This window comes from Mobula birostris, chromosome 28, assembly GCF_030028105.1.
Source record: "Mobula birostris isolate sMobBir1 chromosome 28, sMobBir1.hap1, whole genome shotgun sequence".
Taxonomy (NCBI): domain Eukaryota; kingdom Metazoa; phylum Chordata; class Chondrichthyes; order Myliobatiformes; family Myliobatidae; genus Mobula; species Mobula birostris.
Genome location: NC_092397.1, coordinates 43,546,919 through 43,558,136, shown reverse-complemented (window position 1 = coordinate 43,558,136; position 11,218 = coordinate 43,546,919).

The window sequence follows — 11,218 nt, the reverse complement described above, 5'->3', positions numbered from 1 at the left end:
GTTAACTTCCAGCACTTCCAGATTCAAAAGCTTTCGCTTTTGGGGAGCTGCTGATCCCCTGCAGTACCGCGATTGTCCACTACACGCGCTGAGTAAATAGATGCAGTTATTTCCATATCAGAGTTGGATCAGAAACATGTTAAACAGGTGGGAGTAGTAATGACAACTTGGCCATGGACTGCCCAGGCCCGGCTGCGAAAGGAGGAGTGTTGGGCATGGTGCTAGCAACAGCAAACCGTGAAAAAGAAACACAGTGGTGTAGAAATGTCAACTGAATTTTCAAAGACCTCATCCCTGGGATCGGAAGGACCATCCTTAGGAAGACGATTGATGTCGTGTGGCGAATGTAGAAGCGACAGGGCCAATCAACCGTCAGCCCTGGACAGGGTACTCTGGCGAGCTGCTGTTTGCTTCATGGGCTAAAGAAGAAGCAGAACAGAATGAAGCCGTATAGAAGAGCCTGTTAAGTCGAAGGCAGTACTGAAAGGGACACGTTTCTGAAAAGATAGGGACAAAAGACTGACGATGCTGGAATCTGGAATAAGAAACATAATGTTGGAAGAATTGTCGTGAGAAATGTACAATCGCATTTCTGGGTCAAGATCCTACATCTGGAAGTTCTCAACCCAAAATGACAATTGTCCATCTCCCTCCACAGATCGTTGCAGATGCTGCCTGACCCGTTGAGTTCCTCCAGCAGCTTTTTAAAAAATTTTTCTCGAGGAATAAATAACGAGAACATGAAATAACTGCAGCGGCTGCTGATGGATCTCTGGTGCTCTCACCGCAAAGGCAAACTCGTGCTTCAGAAAATAAGAAACAGGACTATGCGTAGCCATTCAGAACATGCCTGACCTTTCACCTCAGCGCCGCTTTCATGCAAAGTTCCCAACATCGCTGAGACCCTAAATTTGATTTTTTTTTTTCAATTTTGAAACGTTGTGGAGAAAATTCCAAATATTTACCGCACTCTGCGTGAGAAATTTTCTCCCCATCTCTGTCCTGCTGAGGTGACCTCAGATTTTGAGTCTGTGACCTCTGGTTCTACACAACAGCCGGGAAATATCATTCCTACCGCTACCCTGTCAGTACCCTGTGACTCTGTGTCTGTCTCAGTAAGATCACTTCCAATTTTGAGGCAGGTTTAGTCCGTGTAATCCTCCAAGGACACATCCTTATCCCCCCCCCAAAAAAAATAATCGCACTGGGAAACCTTCTCTTCATTCCCTTCATCCCGCAGGCTGACTCTGGGAGGGAGACCAGACCTGTGTACAGTGTTCCATGTACGCGCTCACCAGGACCCCATATACCTTTAGGTGAGATCTTTATGCTTGCATTTAAACCTCCATTGCCATTAAATGCTCTTCATTTAATATAGAAGTCAAACAATGAACAGATACAACATACCCTCGCCATGTATTTAAAGGGTAGGTGTTGCAACAGTTTGAGCTTCATACCGGGGTCTTGGAGCAAGCAGGGAGTCCCAAAGGGAGGAAAGTGGGAGCGTTGTATGTGTGAGCACAGCTGTGTGTGTTTGCGTATTAGAATCAGGTTTAATATCACCGGCATATGCGGTGCAATTTGTTGTTTTGTGACAGCAGCACATAGTAATAAAAACTGTACATTACAACAGGTATGCATAAAATTATATTATAAAAGATAGTGTAAAAAGATAATGATGTAACTTGCCTCGTACGCGGTTCCCCGTTACATCAGGGAAGGGTGGAGAGAAATCGTCCGCCAACCGTCGAAATTCCGGATGTGACATACCTTTCCTTTCAGTGTAAAAAGAGAGGGAAAATACTCAGGAAGCGCTCATGGGCTCATTGTCCATTCAGAAATCTGATGGTGGAGGGGAAAAGGATGTTCCTGAAACGTTGATTGAGTCTTTAGGGTCCTGCACGACTTCCTTGATGGTAGCAATAAGAAGGAGGCATGTCCTGGATGCTGGGGTCCTTAATGATGGATGCCACCTTCTAGTCGCATCATCTTTTGAATTTGTCCTGGATGCTGTGGAGTCCAATGTCCAAGAAAAAGCTACCTGAGTTTACAACTTTCTGCAGCATTTTCCGATTCTACGCATTGGCCACTACATACCGATATAACATCTAAACTAACGGTCTATCACCTTTCTCACTTTTCCTTGGTTAAGGATTGGCACAATTTACTAAAATTGGGTAGTGTATTAATTAAAAATAAAGGATCTCGCGCTTTCCCGGCGTTGTTTAAATAACATTTAAAGTCTTCTCGGACATCTAACCGGGAACAACAGGAATTCTGCAGATTCTGGAAATTCAAGCAACACACATAAAAGTTGCTGGTGAACGCAGCAGGCCAGGCAGCATCTCTAGGAAGAGGTGCAGTCGACGTTTCAGGCTGAGACCCTTCGTCAGGACTAACTGAAGGAAGAGTGAATAAGGGATTTGAAAGTTGTGGGGGGGGGAGGGGGAGATCCAAAATGATAGGAGAAGACAGGAGGGGGAGGGATGGAGCCAAGAGCTGGACAGGTGATAGGCAAAAGGGATACGAGAGGATCATGGGACAGGAGGTCCGGGAAGAAAGACAAGGGGGGGGGGGGAACCCAGAGGATGGGCAAGGGGTATATTCAGAGGGACAGAGGAAGAAAAAGGAGAGTGAGATAAAGAATGTGTGTATAAAAATAAGTAACAGATGGGGTACGAGGGGGAGGTGGGGCATTAGCGGAAGTTAGAGAAGTCGATGTTCATGCCATCAGGTTGGAGGCTACCCAGACGGAAAATAAGGTGTTGTTCCTCCAACTTGAGTGTGGCTTCATCTTTACAGTAGAGGAGGCCGTGGATAGACATGTCAGAATGGGAATGGGATGTGGAATTAAAATGTGTGGCCACTGGGAGATCCTGCTTTCTCTGGCGGACAGAGCGTAGGTGTTCAGCAAAGTGGTCTCCCAGTCTGCGTCGGGTCTCGCCAATATATAAAAGGCCACATCGGGAGCACCGGACGCAGTATATCACCCCAGCCAACTCACAGGTGAAGTGTTGCCTCACCTGGAAGGACTGCTTCGGACCCTGAATGGTGGTAAGGGAGGAAGTGTAAGAGCTGGTGGGGTGGTAGGTGAGGACCAGGGGAACCCTATTCCTAGTGGGGTGGCGGGAGGATGGAGTGAGAGCAGATGTACGTGAAATGGGGGATATGCGTTTAAGAGCAGAGTTGATAGTGGAGGAAGATATCTCCCTTGTCCTAGAATGAATAGCCTCATCCTGAGAGCAGATGCAGCGGAGACGGAGGAATTACGAGAAGGAGATGGCGTTTTTGCAAGAGACAGGGTGAGAAGAGGAATAGTCCAGATAGCTGTGAGAGTCAGTAGGTTTATAATAGACATCAGTGGATAAGCTGTCTCCAGAGTCAGAGACAGAAAGATCTAGAAAGGGGAGGGAGGTGTCGGAAATGGACCAGGTAAACTTGAGGGGAGGGTGAAAGCTGGAGGCAAAGTTAATAAAGTCAACGAGCTCTGCATGCGTGCAGGAAGCAGCGCCAATGCAGTCGTCGATGTAGTGAAGGAAAAGTGGGGGACAGATACCAGAATAGGCACGGAACCTAGATTGTTCCACAAAGCCAACAAAAAGGCAGGCATAGCTAGGACTCATACGGGTGCCCATAGCTACACCTTTAGTTTGGAGGAAGTGGGAGGAGCCAAAGGAGAAATTATTAAGAGTAAGGACTAATTCCACTAGACGGAGCAGAGTGGTGGTAGAGGGGAACTGATTAGGTCTGGAATCCAAAAAGAAGCGTAGAGCTTTGAGACCTTCCTGATGGGGGATGGAAGTATACAGGGACTGGACATCCATGGTGAAAATAAAGCGGTGGGGGCCAGGGAACTTAAAATCATGGAAAAGTTTAAGAGCGTGAGAAGTGTCACGAACATAGGTAGGAAGGGATTGAACAAGGGGGGATAAAACCGTGTCGAGGTATGCAGAAACGAGTTCGGTGGGGCAGGAGCAAGCTGAGACAATAGGTCGGCCAGGACAGGCAGGTTTGTGGATCTTGGGTAGGAGGTAGAAACGGGAAGTGCGAGGTGTGGGAACTATAAGGTTGGTAGCAGTGGATGGGAGATCCCCTGAGCAGATAAAGTCGATGATGATGTGGGAAGCAATCGAGGGGTAAATAAGAGGAGGTATCCGCGAGCTGTACTTCCATCCCCCATCAGGAAGGTTATGTTCGTGAGACTTCTTACGCTCTTAAACTTTTCGATGATTTTAAGTTCCCTGGCCCCCACCGCTTTATTTTCACCATGGATGTCCAGTCCCTATATACTTCCATCGCCCATCAGGAAGGTACCGCACCTTGTCCCCATTCCAACCTCACTCCTTCGGAACACTCTGCTCTCCACTCCCTCTGCACTAATCCTACCCTTATTATTAAACCCGCCGAGAAGGGGGGTGCTGTTGTCCTCTGGCATACTGACCTCTACCTTGCCGAGGCACAGTGACAACTCGCGGATACCTCGTCTTATTTACCTCTCGATCGTGACCCCACTGAGGAGCACTAGGCCATTGTCTCCCACACCATCACCGACTTTATCCGCTCAGGGGACCTTCCATCCACTGCTACCAGCTCTGCTCTTAAATGCACCTCCCCCATTTCACGTACATCTGCTCTCACTCCATCCTCCCGCCACCCCACTAGGAATAGGGTTCCCCTGGTCCTCACCTACCACCCCACCAGCCTCTGGGTCCAACATATTATTCTCTGTAACTTCCGCCACCTCCAACAGGATCCCACCACTAAGCACATCTTTCCTTCCCCCCCCCCCCCGCATTCCGCAGGGATTGCTCCCTACGCAACTCCCTTGTCCATTCGTCCTCCCCATCCCTCCCTACTGATCTCCCTCCTGGCACTTATCCGTGTAAGCGGAACAAGTGCTACACATGCCCTTACACTTCCTCCCTTACCACCATTCAGTGCCCCAAACAGTCCTTCCAGGTGAGGCAACACTTCACCTGTGAGTCGGCTGGGGTGATATTCTGTGTCCGGTGCTCCCGATATGGCATTTTATATATTGGCGAGACCCGACGCGGACTGGGAGACCGCTTTGCTGAACACCTACGCTCTGTCCGCCAGAGAAAGCAGGATCTCCCAGTGGCCACACATTTTAATTCCATATCCCATTCTCATTCTGACATGTCTATCCACGGCCTCCTCTACTGTAAAGATGAAGCCACACTCAGGTTGGAGGAACAACACCATATATTCCGTTTGGGTAGCCTCCAACCTGATGGCATGAACATCGACTTCTCTAACTTCTGCTAATGCCCCACCTTCCCCTCGTACCCCATCTGTTACTTATTCTCTCACTCTCCTTTTTCTCCCTCCGTCCCTCTGAATATACCCCTTGCCCATCCTCTGGGTCTCCCCCCCTTGTCTTTCTTCCTGGACTTTCTGTCCCATGATCCTCTCGTACCCCTTTTGCCTATCACTTGTCCAGCTCTTGGCTCCATCCCTCCCCCTCCTGTCTTCTCCTATCATTTTGGATCTCCCCCTCATGCTCCAACTTTCAAATCCCTTTCTCACTCTTCCTTCAGTTAGCCCTGACGAAGGGTCTCGGCCTGAAACATCGACTGCACCTCTTCCTAGAGATGCTACCTGGCCTTCTAACCGGCTATAGGTATCGATTTTAATTAACATATCAATACCAAAAACTGCATCTTCGTCAGGGATGATGCCTGGGCATGTCTACTCGGGGCGGTTGACGGGGATATATATACCACTGGACTAGACATGCCCAGGCATCATCCGCGATGAAGGTGGCAGAGTTTATAATGGAAACATCGATTGCAATTGTTACCTGTACCCAGCTGGAAGAAAGAGAAGAATTTATTTGCCTGTTAATTAATTCATCATCATCTAAGTAAATTCCTTCATCTTACTGTAGAAGTGATAGATTTTTTAAGAAGCGCCGACTTTTTGCCTTACACTTCTTGCTGTCGGTTCTCAGCTGCTTGATTAGTTTTCTGAGTATTTGTATATTTCTTTGTACTTAAAGATAAACTGAAATTTTGAAATTAAAGTCACCAGTTATTTTTGACTCCCGGAAGAACCCTAAAGATTAGAAATTAAACAGAGTTTCCACAGGAGAAGAAATCAGTCATGATGGGATGGGTCTAATGTTCTAATTATGCTACTTATCTCATGGCCCTTCGGTCTATGAACGTGTGCAGCCTCATTGACCATAGGAAACCAGAAGAGACAGGAGCAGGATTCGGCCATTCTGTTTATGACGGAGAGCGCTCGGTTAACACACACTTACACACGCAAACATTGTCTTGTCGTTCTGTTGTCATTCGGCTGAATGTATACCCTTCAATGTCTTCCCTGTTATATTTTGTAAAGTGTTTTAAATCGAGTAGATACGCTCGAATTGGCTTTGTGGTGCCTTTCCAAACATACACGGAGGAATATTCAATGTCTCTGGTGATGGGGCTGTATAAATGTGTCTGTGTTGTTTGCATACTGGATACAGATAAATTATTCTGTTTATTTTGTAACATGATTGTAACTACATTGTGGGGTGCTCCATGGTCTGATTTAGGTGCAGTCTTCAATAAAGTGTGTGGGTAATTAAAGATGGTGTTTCCTGGTGCCCACTAAATGGTGCTCATCTCTCTTGCAAAAATGTGAGGAGCGATTTCAGTCATTTTTTGATTGATGTGCCAAAATTGAAGGTGAGATGGGGAACATTCACTCAGGTAGTGAGAGTGTGGAACGAGCTGCCAACGCAAATGGATGCGGCTTCGATTTCAACATTTAAGTGTAATTGCACTTATGAGGGGCAGGATTTGGGGAGCGACACATTAGGTCGATGGGGCGAGACAGCATGGTAGTTTGGCATCCAATAGGTGGGATGAATGGCCTGTTTTTGTTTCTATAATTCTATGTTCATGGTCTGTAGCGACTCTTTAACAGTGTGTACCATATTTCTCTCCTCTGACGCTGATTTGCCCAAGGAAAAACGGATATGATTCAGTGATCAACGATTCGGTGCGATTTGGCTATTTTAAATTGCTTTTGAAAATTTGCCTTTCTGTCATTTAAATATGAGCATGGCTCCTTCATCACAATGGTAGGATTTCTACTGATGATCAGTCCTCCACCCTAAGTGTGGCTAGTCTCACAGGGAACAACAATCGAGCTCATTATCGAAGAAGATATTGACCACAGCATTACTGTACGGAGATGGCCCCGGAATAAACCCTAAGGATCAGAAAACAAACAGAGTTTGCACAGGAGAAGGAATCAGTGATGATGGGATGGCAGACAGACGCGATGGGTCGAAAGTTCCCATTATGCTGCTTTATGTCATGGTCTTTCGATCTATCCACTTGTGTAGCTGTTCTGAGGGAATCGTCTAATGTCTTCACATTCAGAAGTGTAGGACTGTGCCGAGGGTGAAGAAGGGTTAATGTAGAACTGTCTCGTCTACGATGGGGGATGTTTACATTCCAGCAGCTTATCTGACTGTATGAAGTTTAAGTTCCAGTTTACCGTCATTCAGCCGTACACCAGCACAGCTAAATCAAAACTGCCCGGGTAAATCTCCTACTCACCCTCTCCAAAACTTCCACGACTGTCCTATCAAACGGAGACCAGGACTGATACAAAATTCTCAATGTCATCTAACTAGACATTTAGAGAGCAATATGGCCCTTGAGATAAATGCTCCGACTAATGAAGGCGAACACACCATACATATTCTTAAAATCCCTACCAGCTTCATTGTAAGGATGCGATGATGCGGGCAGCAGGGAAACTATCCCTCTATGTTTATCGACTTCCTAGTGGATATAACGTATCGTGCCAATTTAAATTGTCCCAAGAATTCATTATCCAGGTCCCACACGTGTCCTTATTGGGAGCTTCCTCCTTGTTAAACCCATTTTTAAGATTGATATTACCTATATGTTCATGCGGTGGGGTTATTACTGTTAGAATGGGAGAAACAATTCAGTTTCATCCTGTCCTATGGCTTTCTCAGGGGAATGTGCTCTTAGGCGTTCACACGGGCTCAGGTTAAAGTTGGGAGTCTGTACCTCCTCCTCCGGGAGTGCTCTTCCGGACCCCCAATAGTCCTCGGCATTGTTTTTCCAAACCTATCTGAATGCTTCGGCTGCAGGTCCTTACTGTTGCTAGGATACAGACCTTCTGTGTTTGCCCAGTTTGCTTGAGGTATTGTAACTGGAAACGAGAGAATCTGCAGATTCTGGGAGTCGTAGCAACACAAATAAAATGCTGGAGGAACTCAGCAGGCCAGGCAGCATCTATGGGAAAGAGTACAGTCGATAGTTTGGATCTTCATTGGTGGATCGACTCCCAGTAACACATTCAGAAACACGAAGAGAAATGAGGAATAACCAGATATTGTCTGAAGTCTATGAAATCACCATGCAAGGATGGCCAGCTCATAGGTAACCCTGTGTTTCCAGAGCTCTCACTGAGATGAGACCAACTGTCGGTATGTCAAGCAACGCTGATGTGTTGCTCTCGTGCTGTGGTTCCCTCTAAACTGTGCACCGGAGTGCTGGGAAATTTACATGAAAGACACCTGGGTACAGCGAAGGTGAAGAGTCTTGCTCGGAGTTACGTGTGCTGGCCGGTAATGGATAGATAGAAATGACCCTTGAGGCTACGAGGGTCAGGGGGTATGGAGGGAAGGCTGGGGCGGGGTTCTGAGTTGGATGATCAGCCATGATCATAATGAATGGCGGTGCAGGCTCGAAGGGCCGAATGGCCTACTCCTGCACCTATTTTCTATGTTTCTATGTTTCTAAAACTTAGACAAAAGCTGGTTGGAATGCCACAAAACTCAGAAAACACCTCCACAGGCACCGTTACACCTGTGGGAATGGCCGTCTCATCATGGAATAACGTGTATATTACCTTGGCCTGTCCATTCATGAGCTCCATGTTTCTGATTGCTGTAGGTGCTCATTCGAACTGGCCAGATGTCATATCAATGAAGTCGACCACATCAGCAAAGACTGTATCCGTTCTGAGAATTACCTTCTCCAGAAGTAGTTTATGGTGAACAAATTACGAATGAACACTTCAGAAGAGTTTCGACTATTCATGCAGGAAAATATTATATATATTGCAAATGAGGTCCCCACGACACAGAAACGAACCTTCAAGCATTCGAATAAAACTATGGACAAGGAGGACATTTTTCTAAAGCACAAGGTGGACTGCTTTCTTTTTAGTGCATTGCAACTCTGTTTTGCGACGACAAATCAAACACCTGCAGTGATGATCATGAACAGGAATCTGAGATCTTGCATAGACATCCTGAAACCAGACCTGTGGAGGGAAGTGTGGACACAGTACAGACGGACACAGTACAGCCACTGGAGTTACATCTCAATGTGATGATGTCAGCAAAAGCAACGTGACTCTGGCAGCCGAGAACATTGTTGGTTACAGGAAGACTTAATGAAGTAACAGACTAGGTCTAATAACTGAATGAAATAATTATGCACAAGTCTAACAGCAAAGCCAATTTTCTATGACAACAACCGAGAAACAGTATAATATCATCAGTGAAGTTCCTGGCATTGGGTGTCGTCACTGGTGCATCCATGTCTCTACAGCTCTGCAGGTTCCTTTCACATTACCATCTTTTATTTAAACACCTCAGCACACAATAGGCCAGTTAGCCCGTCAAAGCCTTGTCGAGCTGTACTGGACCCTCCCACACATGCAGTCATCCAAAACTCTCATCAATGTTGAACTTCTGTGGGAACTCATTCCACACACCCACCACTCTCTCAGTGAAGATGTTCACTTAAAATTTTCACCTTTCGCCCTTAACCTATCATCTGCGCATGTAGCTCACCCATGCTCACAGAAGAACTTAGTCAACCTATCTATACACCTCGTAAACTATACACATCTATCAAATCACCCCCATTCTTCGACCGGAAATTAATCCATTAAATCTTTCCCTTTTACCAAGGCTTCACGTATCAGTAACATCTTTGTAAATATCGGGATTGAATTCTTTGAGGATGTGACAAAGTGTATTAATGAAGTTAGAGCAGTGGATGGGGTGTATATAGACATTAGCAAGACATTTGATAAGGCTCCTCATGGTGAGCTCATTCAGACAGTCAGGAGGCATGGGATGCAGGGAGACATGGCTGTTTGGATAAAGAATTGTCTTGTTCATAGAAGGCAGCGGCTGATTGTAGGTGGAAGGCATTCTGACTGGAGAACAGTGACATGCAGAAAACTGCTCTGGGACCATCGATCTTTGTGATTTTTATAACAGCGTAATACATACCAACTGCTGGAGGGACTCAGCAGATCAGGCAGCATCTATGGAGTTGAATGATGAGTCGACGAATCAAGTCGACACCCCTCTTGCGGACTGGAAAGGAAGGAGGCAGAAGGAAGAATAAGAATGGCGTGCGAGGGGAAAGAGTACAAGCATCAAGTGAAAGGTGAGGAGAAAGTTGATTGGGAGGGGGAAGGGAGATGAAGTAAGAAGCTGAGAGGTGATAGCTGAAGAAGCTATCTGACAGGAGCAGAGTGTGGACCATGGGAGAACGGGAAGGAGTAGAGGTACATAAGAAATGAATGTGTGCAGAAAACAGGAGGTGAGAGGGGAGCCAGAATGGATAATGAGAGAAGGAGGAGGGGGAGAAATTCCCAAAACGTGCGGCAAAGAGTGTTCATGTTGTTAGGTTACAGGCTAGGCGACCGGACTATGACGTGTTACTCCTCCACCCGGGGAGTAGTGTCATGGTGGCGGTAGGGGAGGCCATGCACGGGCATGTTGGAATGAGAATGGGAAATGGAATTACAATGTGTAGCGAACAGAATATCCTGTCCGAAAGACCAAAAGACATAGGGGCAGAATTAGGCCATTCAGCCCATCGATTCTGCTCCATTTCACTGTCCTGGATTCCACTCAAACCCATGCACCTACTTTCTCGACATACCCTTTGATGTCTTAACCAATCAGGAAACTCTCAATTTCCGCTTTAAAAACAAGCACAGACTTGGCCCCTACCGCACTCCACAGATTAACTACTCTCTGGCTAAAATATTCCTCCTTAATGCTATTCTAGGTGGTCGCCCCTCAATCATGTGGCTATGTCCTCCAGTTCTGGATACCTCCTTCATTGGAATTATCCTTTCCACATTCAATGTATCTAATCCTCTCAACATGTTGTAGGTTTCAATGAGA